General features: G+C 37.8%; 1 protein-coding gene and 1 non-coding gene across 8 annotated transcripts in view; one reads left to right on the forward strand and one right to left on the reverse strand.

Annotated features, from left to right (window-relative positions):
* Positions 1-24,462, reverse strand: part of Nrg3 (neuregulin 3) — a 1,124,474-nt gene that overhangs the window by 727,156 nt on the left and 372,856 nt on the right. The window lies entirely within an intron of this gene.
* On the forward strand, positions 16,316-16,422 carry LOC127691817 (U6 spliceosomal RNA). The gene has a single exon (XR_007979390.1). It is a non-coding gene; the product is annotated as a U6 spliceosomal RNA (small nuclear RNA).

The raw sequence follows: 24,462 nt of genomic DNA on the forward strand, positions 1-24,462 counted from the left end.
GATTTGGATAGCTACCTAAATACAGCTCATTATGTTCAAATAAATTTATGTTATTTGATAATTTTAATATTAATTCATACCAAATAGGATACCAAATATATAATATTGAAAGTTCTAGAAAGGTATGGGATTTGCAATATATAGAAGAAGTGAAAACTTTATGATATCAGTTTATTGAAAAATATGAAATTAAAACTCTAGGTAGCCAAAATGTTAACATAAAGAAAATAACACAAATTACACAAAGTAGAGCTGCGGAAATGGCTCATTGTGTAAAGTGGCTGACATACAAGCTCAAGACCCTGAGCTCAGAGCTCTGGCTTCCGGGTGAGAATGGCAGGCCATTATGGGAAGTTCACTTGCCAATCCTCTCAACTGAATCGTTGAAGTCCAGGTTTGGTGAGAGTCCCTATCTCAAAAGATATGTTGAAGAGTACGGCATGCAAGCCCGCACACAGGTACACATACAACTAAACCAAGCAATGTACTATATGGCTGCAATGTAAATATTGTCCTTTTATCCGAGAAGTAAACGTGTCACACAGACTGGCATTCTCTCAAGAATGCTGAAAATAGAGTTCAGAAAAGTCGATGAACACAATGAATGTAAGAGTAGGAAAATGTTAAAATTCCAGGGCTTTGCCTTGCATTTGAAGGCAAAGGCCAGCCTCAAACCACTCCCTATGCATGCTGCTAGAAAAAATGGGGAAAAAACCAACCAACCAAACAAACAAACAAACAAACAAAAAATGAGGGTAGCTCTCATCAGAGGTAAGAAAGGTGAATGAGAGGTAAGAAAGGTGAATCAGGGTGACAATGGAAGGGAATTGGCTTTGAGTGATCCTTTTGGCAACATCTGCCATATCCTACTTGAAAATGTCAAAATATAGACTAAATTAACAAAGCATAAATAGAACCTTCAAGGAAAACAGGGCCACGGGGAACTGAGTGATGGGAGGTGTCCCAGCCATGCTTAAAGCAGATGCCAGTAGGACACTGGTTATTCAAAGCCATTAGTTCTTTTGAATTACTAAATAAACCTCTCATTTTGCAAACGTATGTGCTTTATATCTGCTAGGAAATCATTATTTTGATAACTCTGTTTAAAATGACTATTTTGAAGGGAAATGTTTTTCATGCAGTGTTTGCATATTCAAAAAAGATGAAAACACAAAGATATATATCCCATGAAATTTCCTCATAAGAAAAAATTGGAAAGCTGGCAGCAATGAATATTTTAATTCATAACACATTCACATGAATGTAGAATGTTATTGCACTTCCCACAAAATTAAATATTTTATCTCATCTCAAAAAAAAAAAAAATTGAATGCGAGCAAGCAAGAGACCTGTGATGACAAGGGTAAACTCAAATCTTTTCTTCCATTAGATTTTTTTCTTCAATCTCTCAAGTATTCTAGAAGTGAAATTCTCATTTTTACTCTGAATTGTCTACCTATGGTGCGAAGTGGTCTGCTGATTTTTAGGTAGATCACAGTGTGAGTAGTCACTGACCCTTCCTGATAACTCCCGTGCTTTACTGCTTTTCTCTTTCCACTTTGCATCGTGTTGGGCTTTGAAGTTGATGAAGTTCAGAACAGAGTCACAAAGTGAAAACAAATGGTAGGATCACAAACTGAAATAAAACTAAAGAAAGAGTCACTGCCCAACCCCCTTAACTTTGGACCAGAGCGAAGCTGAGGAATGCACAGCCGGCAGACATGGGGAAGGACCAACTGCCTAGAAATACTGTATAGGAATCATTGAGCAGAGTAGACAGAGGAGGCCAGGCCAAGAAGCCTTGACAATGACATTACCAAATGAGGACTTGCAGCTGAGGAGGTCGGATATATACCAAGTCAAGTTGTTTCTGATGAACTATTTCCCAAGAGTTTCTGTGAAGAGAGACAGGCCTACATACCCAGAGACCCCATCCATCTGAAAGATTAGCAACCATGCAAGTAATATCAAGCCAGATTTGGTTACAAACTTTTAAACTAAAGCCACCGTCCTTTTAAAGGTTGGATCTCAATGGAATATGAGACTTACCAACTACCTATCATTGACTCTTTGCCACACACTACGGAATAATGCCTGGAACATAGTAAGCACTGACTGTTCAATGAAAGGAGACATCCTACAAAGTGAGGCATCGGCCAGCTTCCTCCCCTCTTCATTAGTATCTATTCCACGACCCTCAGTGGAAGTGTCCCTAGCATCATGCATCCTGGAGGAAGCTATTTCTTTTCTAAATACATCTCATTGCCCAAAGTCCATCTCACTAATGAACAGAGAGCACAACAAATTATTTAACCTATTGTGCTCTCTACCATCAATAGAGAAATAGTATCAATAATAGCTACTCCGGAGAACTGTGAATATTACATAAAATCCGTGAAGCGGGCACAACAGGCTTTCAAATTAAAAGCCAAAAAAAGTGAATTCCAGTATAAATAAATCTACAGGTTATTTAAAATAAGAGAAATTCATTATTAAAAATAAAAATTCCTGCGATTTACCTGTAATCACAAATGAATAGAATGCCTGTGATTGCTCTCATTAAAAATGGCATATCTATGTTTCCCATCCCAGAAACACATTGGAATATTATTACCTTGAATTGTGGGTGTATTGAATTTGGCCAGGGAGCCTTTGTTGATGAGGAATAATGACTAGTGAGTGTCTGTTCTCTGACAGCCACTGGTATAACATAAAGATAATGTCAACATCTCAAACTATCAGAGGAGACAGGTGCACTTTAGTTCCTAAGTCCGTCCATACCCTATTCTAGTTCTGGACTATCCTTCATTCCACCCAGTTTTTCACCTGTTTAGCACTGAACTGAGATTTAGGCAGAGTTCTGTCTACTTGTGAATTCACTAAAAATAATTGTCCTATATAGAACCATGACAAATGAAATCGCAAAAAATATTTGACATCTCAGATAAATATTGTCTCTCCTCCAAGATCCTGCCCACCTGACACCTGAAAATCTGCCACCAATCCAACTATTTCTCATTGCTAGGCCTCATCGACTCATATCTTCTTCCCTTTCCTCAGCAGGGAAGTTAACTTCTGAATCCTTTGTTATCATGGAATTTTCTTTAGCCCTATCTTTTCTATTCCCCAAGGATTAGGCTATCAGTCCCCAAAGTATAGGATGATGTAAGAATGGACCTTTCAAAGTGTTCCTCCATGATGACATTTCTTCTTCCATGCCACATTTGTATCAAAAGATAAAAAGCTTAAATTATGACTACACTATTATACCAATAAGTATACATATTATGCAGATATACAGGTTAAATCTTGGAAGATTTTGGCAACAATTTTTTTCTGTTCTATATACTCATGAAAAATTCGCTAATAATAAACATTATAAACACACACATATATACATAACCATAAAGAAACACACATACACATATTGGTTCCACCTCTTTTACCATCACTACAACCATCATGAGTTATTAAAGGAAACTGTAATTGCTGCCTTTTTCATATTGCCTTTGAAATTTGTCCCAAACCTAGTTTCCCTAAGTTGTGTTATCAAATCATTATGATTGAATACTGACCATCCATCATATTTTCTTAAATTTTACCTTTCCCACCAAAACTCTTCTCCCATTTGGGACTATCAGCCATGGAAGTATCAAAAAAATCTGAACACAGTGGTGGGCTTTGCTCTTTGTATGTAGGACATAACACATAGGACAAAAAAGTAGTTTGAAAATTAGTCTCACTTTTTTTTTTTTTTTACATCAGGGGAGGTACTGTTTATTTAAAGTGAAAGATACTGTAAAAATCTAGAGAATCTACCCTACTCTATTGTGAGTTTAATTTATGGACACTGTAATTTGAAACAAACATGAAAACAATCAGAACATATAAATAAAACATGGGGTATTTATTTTCATTATTTAGATTTGAATACAGCCTTCCTGTGTGTACTCTAAACAGGCCTTGAGACATCCTCCTGCCTCAGATCCCTGAGTGTTAGAGTCAAAAACATACAGAAGATGATTAAAATGTAGAATTTAAGCAGAAATAAACCTCCCTTTATTCTTTGTTCTTATAAGTGAAGATAGCCAAATTTGCCATATAATAGCTTAACCCCATGCTCCACACCATGGGAAAGGTATTTCTATCAGTTTTGAGGCTTCAAGCTTCCCTGAGAGACTGGGGTTTGGGAGAGGTAGCTTGGATGCTGTATGAGTTCTCAGCTCTTGTTATTCAAAACCTAGCAGAAGGAGAAAACTTTCCCAGTTCCCTCTCAGAGCCCTGGGAGGCATCAACTGATAGACAAGTAAAAGAAAAAAGAGTATTTCTTGTCTAGGAGGCAAAAATGTGGACACCTGGGGGATTCTTCACATAGAGTTAAAATCTTACTTAGATTTAATTGAGTTTTAAAAACAATGTACTTCCTCTCTACTTTGTAGGCTCTAATTAGGAAAGGAATATGCATTATGATAGAAACAAACAAACAAAAAACCTAAAACCAGCCCCCCAAGCCAAAAAAAAAAAAACCCTCAAAAGTCAGCAGACACAAGATTGAGGTTCTGTTGAAACAAACAAGATCAAGTTAATCTGTGACCCAAGATACAATGGTAAAGAATACTTAAAAAAATAAATCTGCAGTGCTGTGCTTTATGTGTTAAATTTAACTGATGTTTGGGGGAACAGATCTGAAGAATGAAGAAGGGGGAAATACAAATAAATCAAATAAGTTAGAGAACATTAATTTTAATAAATGATAAAAGAAATCCAAATTTGTGTGTAGTAAAGGCAAGCTTTATGAATAAATAGATTAAGTGGAGAATGGATTCATCAGAATGCCCAAACTAGTAAATACTTTTGGATGTTAACACTCAGCAAGCTGTCAGGATTACTCTTATGTGAAACAAATCTCTCCATTGTCTTCACATAAAAGCATAGCTCGGTATGAATTTAAAACAATGTCAGCCATATTAAGTTGTTTCTGATACCTGTGGGTTGAGTCCAAAACAAGACCAATCCCACTGCCATTAGTGGAGCCAAAGCCTGTCGGGATATCCCACATCCACCACCCACAATGTGCCTTATCATTGTTACCTCTAAAACTCTTTAATATGAGATATTGGCTTCTATTCCAGGTGTGATCCTTTGTTACTACCATGAAATAGTCTACAATATTTTCCAATTAATTCATGGTTCTGAACTTGCATTATGTACTGGAAGGATTCACAATAAAAACCAATGTTGGAAATGCCACTCTACCTATGTCCTAATTTGATCCTTTAATATAGTTACTCATGTTGTGGTGACCTCCCCAACCATAAAATTATTTTCGATTCTATTCCATAATTGTGATTTTGTTACTGTTATGAATTATAATGTAAATATTTTTTGGAGATAGAGGTTTGCCAATGGGGCTTTCAACCTTTCACCAGGCTCAGAACCACTGATTTAAGTGGATTATGCACATATATAAATTCCTCCATCTCTTTTTATTTGATTGTTTTCTTCCTAGGGAAAACTAAGCATCTAAAAAAATCCAATCATTACCTGAGTTTCATTCATCTGCTCTCATAGGAACAGTTGCCTGAACAGCTCCATGAACTTTGGCATGGTTTGGGCTGTTAAAAATTCGTCAATGAAACAATAGCCTCGAGTCTGCATTATAGTTTTGTGAACAGAGACTCAGGGTATCATGGAGGTGATACCACATGATAAATACTATAACACACAGCTGTAACAGTTGACTTCTCACACCCAGTCCAGAGCTGGGACCTTCAACATCCACAGCCTGGAAAGTGCATAATGTCAGTATATTACCACAGAAATGGATATTATTACATAGAACAAAAAATCTGCCATTACATTTCTCTCCCTTTGTAGAGTACTGCACAGAGGGAAAAAGTACGCTATCAAATTCTACTTCCTACACCTTTGTTCCTCATTAGCTATATACAGATTAAAATATCTTTAGAAAAATTATTGAGGGTACAGATTTCTTTTTAAAAGTTGAGCTTTAATAGATATTTTGTCATGAAAACTTTACTTTCTATACTGCCAGCATGCATAATGTGTTAATATGCTCATTATTTTTAAAACATAGTCTGAATACAACTTGTAAAACCACATTTGTGCAAAGACGTGGGATGATTCTCCCTTGCTACCCTAAGAAGCATAATGGAAGAAACCAAATCAACAGAGCTCAGCCTGGCTGGGGAATGAACAGCCGAAGCCACCAGCCCTGCCTGAATGAAGTGCACACATCGCCCAACCTTCTCCCTTTTAAAGTAACAGTATTCCTTTTTTGATGTGTTAGAAGTATTTGTCGGAGAAGCCTACTGTCTCTATGACTACAGTGGACTGAGAACACAAGAGAACTTGGAGTTCTGGAGAGCATGTTCAATTGTAAAGCGCTATGCTGAAGATGCTCTGTCCTCACACAACAAATTATACTTGTGAACCTTTGGAAAGGAGATTGAAATTACAACAGAGAAACACAGGAACTGAAGGCAACATAGCTGTTCTCCTTGTATATTGGGCTCCTGCTGTGGTACAACTGGCTGCACATTTGAAGAAATGGTGGAGACTTCTGTCATTGGCCCTTGGGATCTATCATTGGAATCAATTTTGCGGAAGTACAGTTTAAAAGACCTTCTATGGGCCTAGACATCTTAGGGATCTGTTCTACAGATTTCCACCATAGGCCTACAGAATCTTCCCTCATAAAAAGAGCATGAATATCACTGGCACTATGTTTATTTATTCATTTCCACAATCTTACAAAAATGCACATATATCTGCCATCTCTTCTTTAAAGATGTATGTATTTTATGTGTAAAAGTGTCTTGTCCACATGCATATGCAATCTGTGTATACCAGGTATTCACAAAGGTTGGAAGACAGTGCAAGATTGCTGTTTAGCCTATTCCTCTGAGAATAAAACAGTCTGCTCCACAGGGAAGCAAGCCCCTTAAAAGAGAAAGTGAGCAATTCAAAATAACTTCGGGATGTCCTTGAAAGTGACCAGATCTACTAGGACACTCTCCAGCCAGAGGTAAGCCATAGACTGTTAACAGTCTCATTCATCCAAGACAAAGTACAAAGAAGATTATCAAAAGGGTCAAAAAAGAGAAAACTCTGAGACCAGTCAAACTGCCTGAAAAAATAGACAAGCAAAAAAGAAGAATTAAGTCATGGTACGTAAAAAAGACTTGGGCCTCTTGAACTACTTTGAAACCTCTCTCTTTTTTATTATAATTTTTTATTTTTTATATTCTTTTTTTTACATTCCAAATGATTTTCCCTTTCATGGTTCCCCCCTCCCCATAAGTTCCCTAAGCCCCCTTCCCTCCATCCATTCTCCTATCAACCCCTTCCTACTTCTCTGTCCTGGTACTCCCTTACAATGTTGGAACAAGCCTTTTCAGGGCCAGGGACCTCTCCTTCCTTCTTCTTGGGAGTCATTTGATATGAGAATTGTGTTTTGGGTATTCAGTCACTGATAAATGGATATTAGCTCAGGAACCTTTCTCTTATTCTCTCTCTCCATCTTCTCTCTTTCCCTCTCCCTTTCCCTCTCCCTCTCCCCCCCTCTCTCTCTCCTTCCCTCCCTCACTCTCCCATCTCTCACACCTATTGAGCTGCCTACTGGCTGTGCAGTGTGTTCCAGGCATCCAGTTGGACTGTGCTTGTTTCCAAACTTTTATCTGTGGTAAGCTCCCCATCTGGAGTGAATATATGTATGCTGTGTCTGCTCAAGAAAAGTCTGCCTCAGAGCATGGATTCCCCTAGAACTGCAGTTAGATAGAGGATTTATAGCTTTGATGAGGATGATTAGGACTAATATGATGCTCTGCAAGGGCAGCAAGTAACCTTTAGCTACTGGGACTCTCTCCAGCACCATCTTCTATGTTGCTAAATATGGAAACTGAGGCTGTATTTAGGAAGCAGCTAACATGGGGCTGTGTTGCAAGTAAACATCAGAACTCAGATTTTGGTGCAGGCAGCCTCTGAAAACAATTTTAAGCCTTCTTTGTTATAGTAGTTTTGATGTCTGTATACTAACTTCCGTTTTATGGCCCAAGAGCAGGTGACTTACATCTATGCCAACGTCACCATAAAAGTAGCTTTCTAAATGTGAATCTGCAGATCTCACTAACTGCCATTAAATTAATTTCAAATTAATAAATAACTTCATAGTTAAGAATTCCTTACAAAAGAGTAGGCATTTGCTGTGGAAGGAACTGTGGCAAGACAAACTCAACAATTTTCTGCTTCATTGGATTAGGCTTCCTTTTTGAACACAGGTATATTGAGTCACACTACTCACCTGTTTTGATATAATTGTACTTAGACATAGATGCAATTTGAGGTAAAGTCACATTTGTTCAAACAAAAGCTTTGTATATTGTAATGTCTACTTTTTTTTTTATTATCAAAAGGGTTTATGTACAATACAGAAAGATTCCTAGCAGATAATGTGACCACTGGAATCACCATGTTCATTGTCAAATCTGCTGTACAAATGTTAACATGGATAAGGTTGAACTTAAACCATATGCAATGTCAAGGGGAGCATAGTGCTCTGTCTACATGTCATGATCATTGATCTTAAAACCTCCATATTTTTTGGCTTCCTGTAATCTTCCATCCTGCCATACCAGAAGGAAGTGCTGACCCACCCAGAGAGAGTCTATCTAAATAGACCTATATCCAAGACTAGCCTAGAATTCAAAATCCTCTAGTATCACCCTCCAATGTTCTAGGATTATAAGAATGTACTGCCCATGTGCAATCATTTCATCAAGACATTTTTGATGTAAGATGGAATTGAATGCTATGATTAAGACTCTTTCCAGGATTCACTAAAAGTATTCTAGTACTCTTCTTCCAAATTACACACTGGGGTATGAGTAGTTGTCAAAGCAAGAGTTCCCATGGGCCCATTAGCCTCATTTCACCTTCATTCCAACCTCCCTGTGTATTTTCATCAGCTAGAGCTTAAGGGTGTCCTGAGTTCTGCTTCTTCCTGATCAAGGTATCCTTTCAAGAACCCTAATTCTTTTGACTACTCCATTTTCTATCACAAAAGGAAACACTGCATCTTTAGTACATTTTTAGAAACTGTCATCTACTTTAAATTCCTTTATACCATTCAGGTCATCATTCTTAAAAACATCATCTGGACCCAAAACTAGACATCTCATGGCCATATTACTGCATCCCAAATGGAAACTAGCTTAGGAACTGGCACCATGGAAGGGATTTATAAAAGCAACATGACACACCCACATCAGTTCAGAACGACATATTCCTATCCAAAAGAACCCTAATGTAAACCCAAAATTCTTTTCATCTTTTCATAGCTTACTATGTCAGATAATTTTCATGTGCAAGAATTTTACAGTTTAGAAAAGATAGAATAAAAGTATATTTAACCATCTTACAACTATGAGATGCCATTAGTTATTTTTATGTTCTGGGTCTACTCTTCCCCAAACCAAGGAGGAGAATCCATCTGTTCTAGGGGTGTGTGCCAACACAGGATGGATTATCATTGGTGAGTTGTAAAACTTTCAACTTTCCTTCAGATAACTGCCCATGTTTCATGCAAAGGTGTAACTAGAGTCCTCTTTGCTAATACAGAGATGGATAATTGCTTTATGGGGGCCTCAGTGGGAGCAGAGGAAATGAAGGATGAGTGAGCACAAGAGCTTCATCATTCTTTGAGTTCCAAGAGTAGAGTAGATTTTGCAAAGTGAAAGTCATATGGTATTTCCAGTGGCAAATGTCCAAATTGCCTGCAACAACTGTCTAAATCCTGGCTTTCTATGTGTACAGCTGTCAGTGTGGTCATCTTCTAAAGCATGTGTGTGTGTGTGTATGTGTGTGTGTGTGTGTGCATGTATAAGAAAGAGGGGGGAAAGAAGGTTAAATTTGTTAAATTTGTTATTTGACGTTGTCTATCGCAAGATACAATAAATAAACCTTTATCTTCCAAGTGAGAATTTTCCAAGGGCAAAATTGTATTACACTGTCTATGGCAGCCTTCAAGAGAAAGTGTCTCCAAAGATGATGACCTAAAAGAACCCAAATATTTAAATGAAATACATCTCTTGCCTTACTTAATATAGCTATATTGTTCAATATTGATATATACCTCAACATATTAACAATATTCATTTAAACCTAATAATTCTGGGCTGGGGAGAAAGATTGTGTAAAATATTTGCTGTACAGCACATCATAGTTATCTTAGTTATCAGTTTGACATGTCTTTGAAGAAGGAAATCTACCTGCTTAGTCTCTATCAAATAATCTATGAGCATATATCTAGGGTCATTTAAAACTGTGGATTTGATATAAAAGGTTTCAGCACACTGTAGCAGAGCTCCTGGGCAGAGAAACCTGGGCTGTCAAAGGAACGTAGCTAAAACAAGGCAGAAACAAGTCAGTAATAAGCATTCCTCCATGGTCTCTGCTTTAGGTTCTGTTCCTCCCTTGAGTTTGTGCCTTAGTTCCTTCTGTGATGGACTATAAACTGTAAGAGGAAATAAATCCCATTCTTCTCAAGTTGCATTTAGATTATGGTGTTTATCACAGCAGCAGACAATAAATTAGGACGTCATGCAAACATAGTGACATGAGTCCACATCCCTAGAACCCACAGAAAGCAAGATGCACTTTGTATGAATCTTTAATTCCAGTGCTATCAACTGTAAGATGGGGGGGGGCAGATAAAGGAGGACTTCTGGAAGCTTGTGGGTCAGTCAACCTGGCACTAGCAGTGGAACCCAAGCAGAAAGACCCTGTCTCTAACAGTGTACAGACACTTAATTTTGACTCATAAAGTTTTCCTTTGCCAAACAACTGTGTCTTGTATGGGAATGTACCCTCACACACAAATGTGTGTCCATAATACATTACGCATACATAGAATATACAGAGATCACACACATGTATGCACACACAGAATATATACATATCATATATACAAATTAAAGAAATTGAAGATTTTCTACTTTTCTCTTTAAATGAGGAAACAGGAGACCTGATATGGCCCCATTCCCTTTACACCCTAATTTTGCTGTTCTTGACCATCCGAAGACTTCTCCTCTTAAAGTTCAGTTGTTTTACTTTTTAGTAAAAACAGTAGATTCAATGGCTTTGCATTTGTTTTCCAGAGATTGAGAACTCTTTTATCAAAAGCCTATCACTTGCTGCAATAAACTGAGGATAGGAGAGGTTGTATTGTCTTCCAGGAAAACTAATTTCAATTGACCTAATTATGCTATAAAATGTGTTGTCAAGGTTAGTGATAATTCATCAACTGTACAACCACAAGGTATTTGCTGATTGGGACAGATCCAGGTATTTTTTGTGATGTACCATGCAAGGGGTATTGTAAAAAATCAGTTTTCATAATCTTTTCTTCCATATTCACCATCAGGAAAATATGAATTGAAGAAAATCATTTATCTATTGCCAACTGCATTAATGACAAACAGCTCAACTTAAATAAAAAAGAACCAACTCTATCTAGAAAATCAACTCAACTAATAGAAATAAGTTGACAAGTATAAAAGGTTTTTAGTGGATTTAATCTCCATGAAGTGTTCATTGCTGTTCTGTGACGCCAAAACGTTATTTAGATAAATGCTTTTATTGTCTATGTGGATTTTGGTAAATAGAATCTGATGGCTTCATGTTTTCTTTCTAGGTATTTTTTCTAAAGATTATAAACAGACTAGCTTGTTGGCTTTTCTCAGATGTGCTGACAATGATGAAAACTGTGAGGAACCTGGCTTCCAAAGCCAGGGGACTTCTGCCTTAGTACATTTTGAGTCAAGTGACCAGCATGTGCATTGCACCTGTGAGGTTTTACTTGTTAATGACAGCCACAGAAAAAACTCGGCTCTTTTGAAATAACTATTTATGGGGGTTTCTCTGCTGGACATTGTGTTAGGTTCTGTCTGGTCAGCAGATAAGAAGCCGCGAATAGTTCCTATCCTCATATAGCTGGCCAGCTTAGCTCCTATCCTCATATAGCTGACAATGTCATGAGAAAGACCGACCTTTTAATAACTGACTGTAATAAAGTACATGGTGCATTCGGGTAGGCTAGACGCAGGGAGAATACTGGAACGGACACTTGGGGGATAAATAAGGTATCCCAGGGATGCTACTAGGAGGAAAAAGTAAAATTAAGAAGTTGTCAAGGCAAAGAATAAAGAGCATAGATTAGAATATGGATGGTTAGGGTGTGTGGGGGGCATAAGTTAGAAATTAGAAATCTCAGTCATATTTCAAGTCTATCTGGATATAGCTCTAAATGTAACTTGTCAGGTACAGAAGGTGATCAGAAACAAGAACTCAGTACTTGTGGCTTCTAGACACCCACAAACCTGGGTATTACAGCAGACAGCACCAACATCAAATCTTTCTGTTAGCCAACCCAGCATAAAATTGCTCACCAACTTAGCTTGTGCCAATTATGTTTGTTTCTAAAAAAGAATGCTGTTTGCACTTAGTGACAGAAAAGGACTAAAGGGGATGCGAATCCCAGAAAACAGGGAGGATCTCAAATAACCCTTATCCATTTTGCTCACTATTGTAAAATCCTCTGCAAAACATTTATGGGTGTTTTTTGAGAGAAAATAATTCATTGGGTGATTTAATGGTATCACATTGACCATCCCAAATCTCATTGAATTCTCACTACTCAGTGGAGGTAGAAATTGGGGTTGAAAACTAGTGTCTTAAAGAAATAGAATGGTGCATCATCTCTGAATGAACACAGACTGGAATCCCTCTATTATATGTTTGTTGGGGGACTCACATCAGTTGGTGTATGCTGCCTGTTTGGTGGTCCAGTGTTTGAGAGATCTCAGGGTCCTGATTAAGTGAGACTGCTGATCCTCCTACAGGGTCTCCCTTCTCTTCAGCTCCTTTCAGCTTTCCCTAATTCAACAGGATAAGTGGCTTCTGTCCATTGGTTGGGTGCAAATATCTGCATCTGACTCTTTTAGCTGCTTGTTGGGTCTTCCAGAGTATGGTCATGCTAGGTTCCTTATTGTGGGCACTTCACAGCCTCAGTAAAAGTGTCAGGACTTGGGGCTTCCCCTGGAGCTGGTTCCCACCTTGGATCTGTCTCTGGACCTTCTTTTCCTCAGGCTCCTCTGCATTTCCATCCCTGTAATTCTTTCAGAGTGGTACAATTATGGGTCAGAGCTGTGACTCTGGGATGGCCCAGTCTCCTTCATTTGATGGCCTGTTTTCCTGATACAGGGGAGCTCTATTAAGTTCCCTCTCCCTACTGTCAGGCATTTCATCTAAGGTCCCCCCTTTGAGTCCTGAGAGTCTCTCACTTCCCAGGTCTCTGGTACATTCTGGACCCCCCCCCCACCAACCTCCTCTCTCCTGAGGATGCCTGTTTCCTTTTTTAATGCTGGCCTTCAGGGCTTCAGTACTTTTCCCTCACCCAATACCAGATTCTGTTCCCTTCTCCCCCAACTCAGCTCCTGTCCACTTTCCTTCCCAGGTCCCTCCCTCCCCATTTGTGCTTGCTTTCTTCTCCCTCCCAAATAGAACTGAGGAGTCCTCAATTGGGCAATTCAGCTTGTTGACATTTTTGAGTTTATGTGGACTGTATCTCAGGTACTCTGTCCTTTTTAACATCCACTTATTAGTGAAAACATACCATGCTGGTCCTTTAGGGTCTGTGTTACCTCACTCAGGATGATATTTTCTAGTTCTATATATTTGCCTGCTAAACTCAGGATGCACCTAACCCTCAAGAAACTGAAGGCCCCAGGGAGTTTAGAGGTCAGGGGTTGGGAGTTGGGGATATCCACATGGAGACGGGGTTCATGAGGAGGTATGGGATGTGGAACAGTCAGAGGGTAGAGGTGGGGTGGGGATAATAAAATATGGAATGTGAAAAAATAAATTAATTAATTAATAATAATAATAATTAAAATAAATAAATGAAAAAAGAAATAGAATGGCTCTACATATTTTCCCATTGCAGTTCCATGATTTCATAGAGTTGTTCTATCAACCCCCAGAAACAAAGTATGGAAAATTTGTGTGTGTGTGTGTGTGTGTGTGTGTATTTGCATTTGTTCCAGCACTCTCCAGTTCTCATTGTAAATAGCCTTGATGCAAATCTCATTTTCCAATCTGGAACTGCTTATCTATATCCTGAATGTGGCTCCCTGGGTTCAGTGCTGTGATTTTCATCCCCTTCCTTTGGATCCAAAGGCATGGGTGATATTTGAAGTTTACTAAGACATGAAGTATTATGGAAAGAAATGAAATTCCATGGCAGCAAGCTTATCGTCTTATTAGCTCTTTAGAAGTCTGAAGCAAGAGGGTCAGTCCATTTCTCAACTACTATTGCTTCCTTCAAGAGGCTATGATGTCAGTCCAGGAATTCTGAGACAGAAGAAACATGTTTAGAACTCACACTAGTTGATACCCATTTTAAGCCAAAAAAAAAAAAAAAAAAAAAAAAAAAAAACCAAGAAATTTAAAGACTAAACTTGGAGAATGCTAAAATGAATAAACTTATCTTAGGTCCTACTAAGAGTTGTATCATGATACAAATCGATCACACTGAAACAGCTGGATGTCATGCCTTTCATCAGGATGTTGAGACCAGAATTATCAGGAACACAAAGAGGAAAATGGTATAAATGCAGACAGGAAAGAAAGCACAGTGATTTTTATGGCATCTTCAAGTTTACCATATATTGAATAATATGATTATTCCTGTTTTCTCTCAATGTAGAAACATTTTCATAAACATTTGCAAATTATACATGTATGCATACCTGAATTACATGTAAGTAAAGCAAGCATAGAACATATATAAGCATCACAGATTTCTCTACTTTGGATATATTTCAGAAGAAACACAAATTGTGGTATATTTCTTATATATTTCTTTTTTTATTCGATATAATTTTTTATTTACATTTCAAATGATTTCCCCTTTTCTAGCCCCCCACTCCCCGAAAGTCCCATAAGCCCCTTTCTCTTGCCCTGTCCTCCCACCCACCCCTTCCCACTTCCCCGTTCTGGTTTTGCCGAATACTGCTTCACTGAGTCTTTCCAGAACAAGGGGCCACTCCTCCTTTCTTCTTGTACCTCATTTGATGTGTGGGTTATGTTTTGGGTATTCCAGTTTTCTAGGTTAATATCTAGGTGAGTGCATACCATGATTCACCTTTTGAGTCTGGGTTACCTCACTTAGTATGATGTTCTCTAGCTCCATCCATTTGCCTAAGAATTTCATGAATTCATTGTTTCTAATGGCTGAATAGTACTCCATTGTGTAGATATACCACATTTTTTGCATCCACTCTTCTGTTGAGGAATACCTGGGTTCTTTCCAGCATCTGGCAATTATAAATAGGGCTGCTATGAACATAGTAGAGCATGTATCCTTATTACATGGTGGGGAATCCTCTGGGTATATGCCCAGGAGTAGTATAGCAGGATCTTCTGGAAGTGAGGTGCCCAGTTTTCGGAGGAACTGCCAGACTGATTTCCAGAGTGGTTGTACCAATTTGCAACCCCACCAGCAGTGGAGGAGTGTTCCTCTTTCTCCACACCCTCTCCAACACCTGCTGTCTCCTGAATTTTTAATCTTAGCCATTCTGACTGGTGTAAGGTGAAATCTCAGGGTTGTTTTGATTTGCATTTCCCTAATGACTAATGAAGTTGAGCATTTTTTAAGATGCTTCTCCGCCATCCGAAGTTCTTCAGGTGAGAATTCTTTGTTTAACTCTGTACCCCATTTTTTAATAGGGTTGTTTGGTTTTCTGGAGTCTAACTTCTTGAGTTCTTTATATATATTGGATATTAGCCCTCTATCTGATGTACGATTGGTGAAGATCTTTTCCCAATTTGTTGGTTGCCGATTTGTCTTCTTGATGGTGTCCTTTTTCCATTTAATATTCTTTAATTTTTAATTCACAAATGCATGTATTATTGACTTGAAAATCACTTCTAGACAAGAAGTCTAGAAAGACATAAATGTAAATATTGTCACATTGATTATAGCTATTAATTACTCATTTGAAATAAAAGGCTGAACATGAAAGAAAATATAAAATACCCACCATCTGAAATTTAAATAATGTGGATGATATGGTACCATCATTTCCAATAAAGTGAAAATGGAGTACTAAAAACACAAAAAATAATTTAGTCATTCAAAAATATATTCTATATATACTTATATATAGTATATATTACATATATTATATAATACTTATATATATAGTATATATATAAGTATTATATATAAGTATATGTGCTTCCTTTGGCAGCACATATGCGAAAAATTGGAACAATACAGAGAAGATTGTATGGCCCCTGCGCAAGGATGACATGCAAATTCGTGAAGTGTTCCATAATTTTTAACAACGAAGAAATCTCAAAGTGGGACAACTTTGGAGATAGAAAACCTCGGGAAGAAATCAGGGGCCATAGATGCAAATATCAACAACAGAATACAAGAAAGAATCTCAGATGCTGAAGATACCATAGAAACCATGGACACAATAGTTAAAGAAAATGCAAAATGCAAAAAGCTTGCAACCCAAAACATCTAGGAAATCCAGGACACAATGAGAAGACCAAACCTAAGGATTATAGGCATAGATGAGAGTGAAGATTTACAACTTAAAGGGCCAGCAAATATCTTCAATAAAATTATGGAAGAAAACTTTCCTAACCTAAAGAGAGAGATGCCCATGAATATACAAGAAGCCTATACAACTCCAAACAGACTGGACCAGAACAGAAATACCTCCTGTCGCATCATAATCAAAACCCCAAATGTACTAAACAAAGAAAGAATATTAAAGGCAGTAAGAGAAAAAGGCCAAGTAACATATAAAGAAAGAACTATCAGAATCACACCAGCTTTCTCACCAGACACTATGAAAGCTAGAAGATCCTGGGCAGATCTCATGCAGACTCTAAGAGAAACCAAATGCAAGTCAAAACTACTATACCCAGCAAAACTCTCAATCACAATAGATGGAGAAACTAAGATATTCCATGACAAAACCAAGTTTACCCAATATCTTTCCACAAACCCAGCCCTACAAAGGATAATAGGAGGAAAACACCAATACAAGGAGGGAAACTTCACCCTGGAAAAACCAAGATAGTAACCTTCTTTCATCAAACCCAAAAGAAGATAACTAATCAAATTTAAAAAATAATATCAAAAATGACAGGAAGTAATAATCACTATTCCTTAATATCTCTTAACATCAGTGGGCTCAATGTCCCAATAAAAAGACTTAGACTAACAGACTGGATATATACACATGACCCTACATTTTGCTGCATACAGGAAATACACCTCAGTATCAAAGACAAACACTACCTTAGAGTAAAAGGCTGGAAGATAATTTTACAAGCAAATGGTCTCAGGAAACAAGCTGGAGTAGCCATTCTAATATCAGATAACATTGACTCAATCCAAAGTCATCAAAAGAGTCTCTGAGGGACACTTCTTGCTGGTCAAAGGAAAAATACAACAAGAAGAACTCTCAATCCTAAACATCTATGCTCCAAATGCAAGGGCACCATCATTCATAAAAGAAACTTTACTAAAGCTTAAAGCACACATTGCCCCTAACACAATAATTGTGGGTGACTTCAACACTGCACTTTCCTCAATGGGCCGATCAGGAAAACAGAAACTGAACAGGGAAATAGTGAAACTAATTGAAGCTTTAGACTAATTAGATTTAACAGATATATATATAGAACATTTTATCCCAAAGCAAAAGAATATACCTTTTTCTCACCACCTCATGGTACTTTCTCCAAAATCGATCATATAATTGGTCACAAGACAGACCTCAACAAATATAAAAAGATCGAAATAATCCCATGCCTTCTATCAGATCACTATGGAGTAAAAGTGGTCTTCAATAGCAACAAAAACAACAGAAAGCCCACATACACGTGGAAACTGAAATATATTCTACTCAATGATACCTTGGTCAAGGAAGAAATAAAAAAATCAAAGACTTTTTAGAATTTAATGAAAATGAAGACACAACATACCCAAATCTATGGGACACAATGATAGCAGTGCTAAGAGGAAAACTCATAGCCCTGAGTGCCTCCAAAAAGAAAATGGAGATAGCATACACTAGCAGCTTAATGACACACCTGAAAGCCCGGGAACAAAAGGAAGCTATTTCACCCAGGAGGAGTAGAAGGCAGGAAATCATTGAACTCAGGGCTGAAAACAATCAAGTAGAAACAAAGAGAACCATACAAAGAATCAACAAAACCAGGAGCTGGTTTTTTTTGGGAAAATCAACAAGATAGATAAACTCTTAGCCAGACTAACCAAAGGGCACAGAGATAGTATCCAGATTAACAAAATTAGAACTGAAAAGGGAGATATAGCAACAGAAACTGAGGAAATTCAAAAAATCATTAGATCCTAGTACAAAAGGCTATACTCAACACAAGTGGAGAATCTGGAGGAGGAAATGGACAGTTTCCTAGATAGATATCAGACACCAAAATTAAATCAGGATCAAATAGAACATCTAAACTGTCCCATAACCCCTAAAGAAATAAAAGGGGTCATAGAAAGTCTCCCAACCATAAAAAGCACGGGACCAGATGGCTTCAGTGCAGAATTCTATCAGAACGTCATAGAATACCTAACACTAATACTCTTCAAACTATTCCACAACATAGAAACAGAAGGAACACTACCCAACTCGTTCTATGAAGCCACAATTTCGCTGATACCAAAACCACACAAAGATCCAACAAAGAAAGAGAACTTCAGGCCATTTTCCATTATGAATATTGATGCAAAAGTACTCAATAAAATTCTTGCCAACCGAATCCAAGAACATATCAAAAGAATCATCCACCATGATCAAGTAGGCTTCATCCCAGGGATGCAGGGATGGTTCAGTATAAAGAAATCCATCAATGCAATCCACTACATAAACAAAATCAAAGAAAAAAACCATATGATCATTTCATTAGATGCTGACAAAGCATTTGACAAAATTCAACATCCTTTCATGCCAAAAGTCTTGGAAAGTACAGGAATTCAAGTTCAAGGCCCATACCTAAACATAGTTAAACATAGTTAAAGTATAACCTAAACATAACTAAACATAGTTAAAGCAATATACAGCAAACCGGTAGCCAACATCAAACTAAATGGAGAGAAACTTGAAGCAATCCCACTAAAATCAGGGACTACACAAGGCTGTCCTCTCTCTCGATATCTTTTCAATATAGTATTTGATGTTCTATCTAGAGCAATTAGACAACATAAGGAGGTCAAGGGGATACAAATTGGAAAGGAAGAAGTCAAATTATCACTATTTGCAGATCACCTGATAGTATACTTAATTGACCCAAAAAACTCCACCAGAGAACTCCTATAGCTGAAAAACAACTTCAGCAAAGTGGTTGGCTATAAAATCAGCTCAAGCAAATCAGTTGCCTTCCTATACTCAAAGTGTAAGCATGCTGAGAAAGAAGTTATGGAAATGACACCCTTCACAATAGCCACAAACAATATAAAGTATCTTGGTGTGACTCTAACCAAACACAGATCTATATGACAAGAACATCAGGTCTCTGAAGAAGGAAATCAAAGAAGACCTCAGAAAATGGACAATTTTTCCATGCTAGGGGATTGGCAGGATTAATATATTTAAAATGGCCATTCTTCCAAAAGCAATCCACAGATTCAACGCAATCCCCATCAAAATCCTAACTCAGTTCTTCACAGAGTTAGGAAAAGCAATTCTCAACTTCATCTAGAACAACAAAAACCCAGGATACCTAAAACTATTCTCAACAGTAAAAGAACTTCTGGGGGAATCAGTATCCCAGACCTAAAGCAATACTGCAGAGCAAGAGTGTTAAGAACTGCATGGTATTGGCACAGTGACAGGCAAGTAGACCAATGGAATAGAATTGAAGACCCAGAAATGTATCCACACACCTATGGTCACTTGATCTTCGACAAAGGAGCAGAAAACGTACAGTGGAAAAAAGATAGCCTTTTCAACAAATGGTGCTGGTTCAACTGGAGGTCAGCATGCAGAAGAATGTTAATTGATCCATTCTTATCTCCTTGTACTAAAGTCAACTCCAAGTCGTTCAAGGACCTCCACATAAAATGAGACACACTGAAACTAATAGAAAAGAAACTGGGGAAAACCCTTGAGGACATGGGCACAGGGGGAAAGTTCCTGAACAGAACACCAATACCTTATGCTCTAAGATCAAGAATTGACAAATGGGACCTCATAAAATTACAACGTTTCTGTAAGACAAAGGACACCATCAAAAGAACAAAACATCAACCAACAAATTGGGAAAAGATCTTCACCAACCCTACATCCGACAGAGGCCTAATATCCAATATATACAAAGAACTCAAGAAGTTACAGCCAAGAAAACCAAATAACCCAATTAAAAAATGTAGCACAGAGCTAAACAAAGAATTTTTACTGGAAGAAATTCGGATGGCTGAGAAGCATCTTAAAAAACATTGTTAGTCATTAGGGAAATGCAAATCAAAACAACCCTGAGATTTCACCTTACACCAGTCAGAATGGCTTAGATTAAAACCTCAGGAAACTGGAGGTGTTGGCAAGGATGTGAAGAAAGAGGAGCACTCCTCCACTGCTGGTGGAAATGCAAATTGGTACAACCACTCTGGAAATCAGTCTGGTGGTTCCTCAGAAAACTGGGCATGTCACTTCCGGAGGACCCTGCTATACCACTCTTGGGCATATACTCAGAGGATTCCTCAGCATGTAATAAGGATACATGTTCTACTATGTTCATAGCAGCCCTATTTATAATAGCCAGAAGCTTGAAGGAACCCAGGTGTCCCTCAACAGAGGAATGGATACAAAACATGTGGTATATATACACAATGGAGTACTATTCATCCATTAGAAACAATGAATTCATGAAATTCTTAGACAAATGGATGGAGCTGGAGAACATCATACTATGTCATGTAACCCAGTCTCAAAATATCAATCACGGTATGTATTCACTGATAAGTGGATATTAGCCTAGAAACTTGGAATACCCAAGACATAATCCACATATCATATGATGTCCAAGAAGAACGGAGGAGTAGCCCCTAGTTCTGGAAAGGCTCAGTGCAGCAGTATAGGGCAACACCAGAACAGGGAAGTGGGAATGGATGGATGGGGGAACAGGTTGAGGGAAATGGGTTTATGGGATTTTCAGGGATTGGGAAGCCAGAAAAGGGGAAATGAATTGAAATGTGAATAAAAAATATATCGAATAAAAATTAAAAATGAAAATAAAAAAGAATGTGGCATACTTGAACAAAGTTTTATCTTGTAATCACTCTTTGTACAAATAATTTGAATTAACAGTTGCATGTAAACAATTTAACCTTATTGCAATTTATGCCTATTGTCTTTAAATAATACTATGTCTAAATTCTGAATCAACAGGATGACTTGGAGTCATTAAACAAATAGCCCAGAAACTTCTTGAAAATACGATTCTGTGTATAGCCCATTTAATATATTTAGATCTTGGGTAAAACATCGTAATGCCTTTATTCAGATTGCCAAACATTTTCATGTATAAGCTGGAATAATACAACATTCAGTGTGATTATTTTCTTAGCCAGGACATAAGTGATTCACAGAATTGCCAGAAGGGTGGCTGGTATAGCATTCACTTTGTTACTAAATCCACAGTTAAAGCACAATGATACTTAAGAAATTTTGTAAACAATGTTCTGAAAGGAGTCTTGGTTATTATATAGTGAACTTATTCCAATTATGTTCTTTAAGCTTTCTGAAATATAATTTTTGCAGTAAATATGCAGAAGGACTGGTGAGTAAATGCAATGACATAATTCAACATCTATATTTATAAGCAATTTAACTTCCAGCTATAAAGCCCCAGACTCTTGAGGCTGTGACTGCTCCTGTTACACTGTGTTAAAAGTTACTCAAATCCATTCCTGGGTGTCTTTCACTGGCTTTTTGCCTTAAATGAAGCTTGGCCCTCATTAAGAAAGAAAGTTGAACTTTACAGGTGATGTCAATCCCTAGTCCTTCTAGAAAATTCAAGTCCCAACATCACTCAAAATAAAATAAAGATAATGCTATGAAAATCTGTCTGCTGGAACTTTAGCTTATGAGACAACCTTTCAAAATAACCTTTAAAAGTTTTCCAATTCATAGACCACATGAAGCTCAAGAAGAAGGAAGACCAAAGTATGGATGCTTTGGTCCTTCTTAGAAGGGGGATGAAAATACCCACGACTCACAGCCAACCAATGGACTGAGCATAGGGTCCCCAAATGAGGAGCTAAGAAACAACCCAAGGAACTGAAGAGGTTTGTAGCCGCATAGGAGGAAGAATATGTACCAACCAGTAGCCCCAGAGCTCCCAGGGACTAAACCATCAACCAAGAGTACACATGGAAGGATCCATAGCTCCAGCTACATATTTAGCAGAGGATGGCCTTTTCAGACATCAATGAGAGGAGAGGCCATTGGTCCTGTGAAGTCTTGATGCCCCAGAGTAGGGGAATAGAAAATGGTCAGGAACGTGGGTGGGGTTGATGAGGAGGGGGAGAGGGAATAGGATAGGAAGTTTTTGGAGGGTAAATGAGGAAAGGGGATAACATCTGAAAAATTTAAGTAAAGCAAATATCTAATAAAAAAAGGGAAAAAGTTTTCCCTAACCTCTCTATATTTATAGATTCCTACAGACCTCAGACCTACCTCATCAGTCAAGTTTCTTCATGAAGTAAAAGGGGGTTAACACAGAACTTAACATCTGGTCAAAATACAGAGAAGAAATGTCAATGAATCAATCAACTATGCAGTAACAGCAAAACTTGGGGACCATTGTATAACAGGGAGCAGAAAGACTGTAGGACTGAGAGGATTGGGATAGCTGGAGAAAATGGTGTCTTCTTCACATGATAGATCTTCATGAATTAGAAGCATCTGTGGTCACCTGCACAAGATCAAGTCAGTCAACATAAAAGCACACAGTGTGAGTGGCTCATGAGGCTATACCTCTAATTCAGGAACCATTGGCTGTATATGGCTTCTGAGAGAGAAAGAATCAGTTTTCTTAAAATGTGGCATCTAGTAGTTAAACCATGCTCTAAAGGATGGCATCACATCCACAAGGTATTTGGGTTGGATCTCCTGCACTCCTCAGTTGTTGTTAAAAACTGTAAAGATTGTTCTAAAGACAGTGTACTCACGTAAGTAAAATAAAACATCTTTTTAAAAAGTAGTAAAGACAGAAGAGTTGGGAGAAAGATTGAGGCATGCAAAGAAGACAGGGACTCTACAGGAAGACCAACAAAGTCAACTAACCTGGATACTTGGGGCCTCCCACAGCCTGATTCATCAACCAAAGAACAATCAAAGCCTGGACCTAGACACCCCTGCACATATGTAGTAGAATAGCAGCTTGGTTTCCATGTGGGTAACATAACAACTAGAGTACGGGCCATCCTTGAGCCTGATGCCTGCCTGCCTGTGGCATCCATGCCCCTAAATGCATCACCTTGTTTAGCTTCAGTGGGAAAGGATGCCCCTAGTCCCACAGCGACTTGATGTGCAGATATCTTTACCCAAGACCTCCAAAAGAGAAGGGTGAGGAGGAATGGGGAGAAGACTTTCATTAAGGGGTGTTGGGAGGGGGGCTGTTATTGGGTTGTAAAATGAATAAATAAAAATAAATAAATAGGTAGTAAAATAGAGGAGATGAAGTTGGGATGGAACAGGGAGTGAAGGGAGAACTTGCCAAGAGCTAGTGAAAAAATGGAGCATGTGTGTCAATATGATCACTGTACAAACTTCTCAAAATTATTGAAATATAGTTAAAAATACCAACGTTAATTAACCACATAAACAAATAACCTTTTAGGATTCTTGGTCATTAAATCATTCATCTCATTTCAATTAAACATGGTATATTCCATGTTCATGTTTTGTCATGTTGTTCTGTTTTGAATTTTTTTTTTTGCTTTTGCTAACTGAGACCTGGGCTTTGCCCATGCTGCCAAGGACTCACAGATAAAAGTCCATATTTTCAAATATGAAAAGAAAACTTTATTGCAAGTAACTCAGCATAATTGGGTTCAGACCTGTAATTGATCTTGAAGTATTCCTTCTGTTAATTTAAGTTATTAAGTTTTGTAGCCATAGTAGAAACCTACATTTTTAACTAAATAAAATGATAGCAGAAAATAAACATAAGAGTTATATTTACTTCCCAAGATTACTAAAGCTGGAAGAGACACTGGAAATTCCTCACCATGTCTAAATAGCCCCTGTTATTCCTCCAAGTAAGTTATTCACATAGGTAGTGTTTCTGATGTCTGGGAGGGGCTAATAACCTCTGAGAAAAATACGT

Source organism: Apodemus sylvaticus, chromosome 8 (genome assembly GCF_947179515.1).
Source record: "Apodemus sylvaticus chromosome 8, mApoSyl1.1, whole genome shotgun sequence".
Taxonomy (NCBI): Eukaryota; Metazoa; Chordata; class Mammalia; order Rodentia; family Muridae; genus Apodemus; species Apodemus sylvaticus.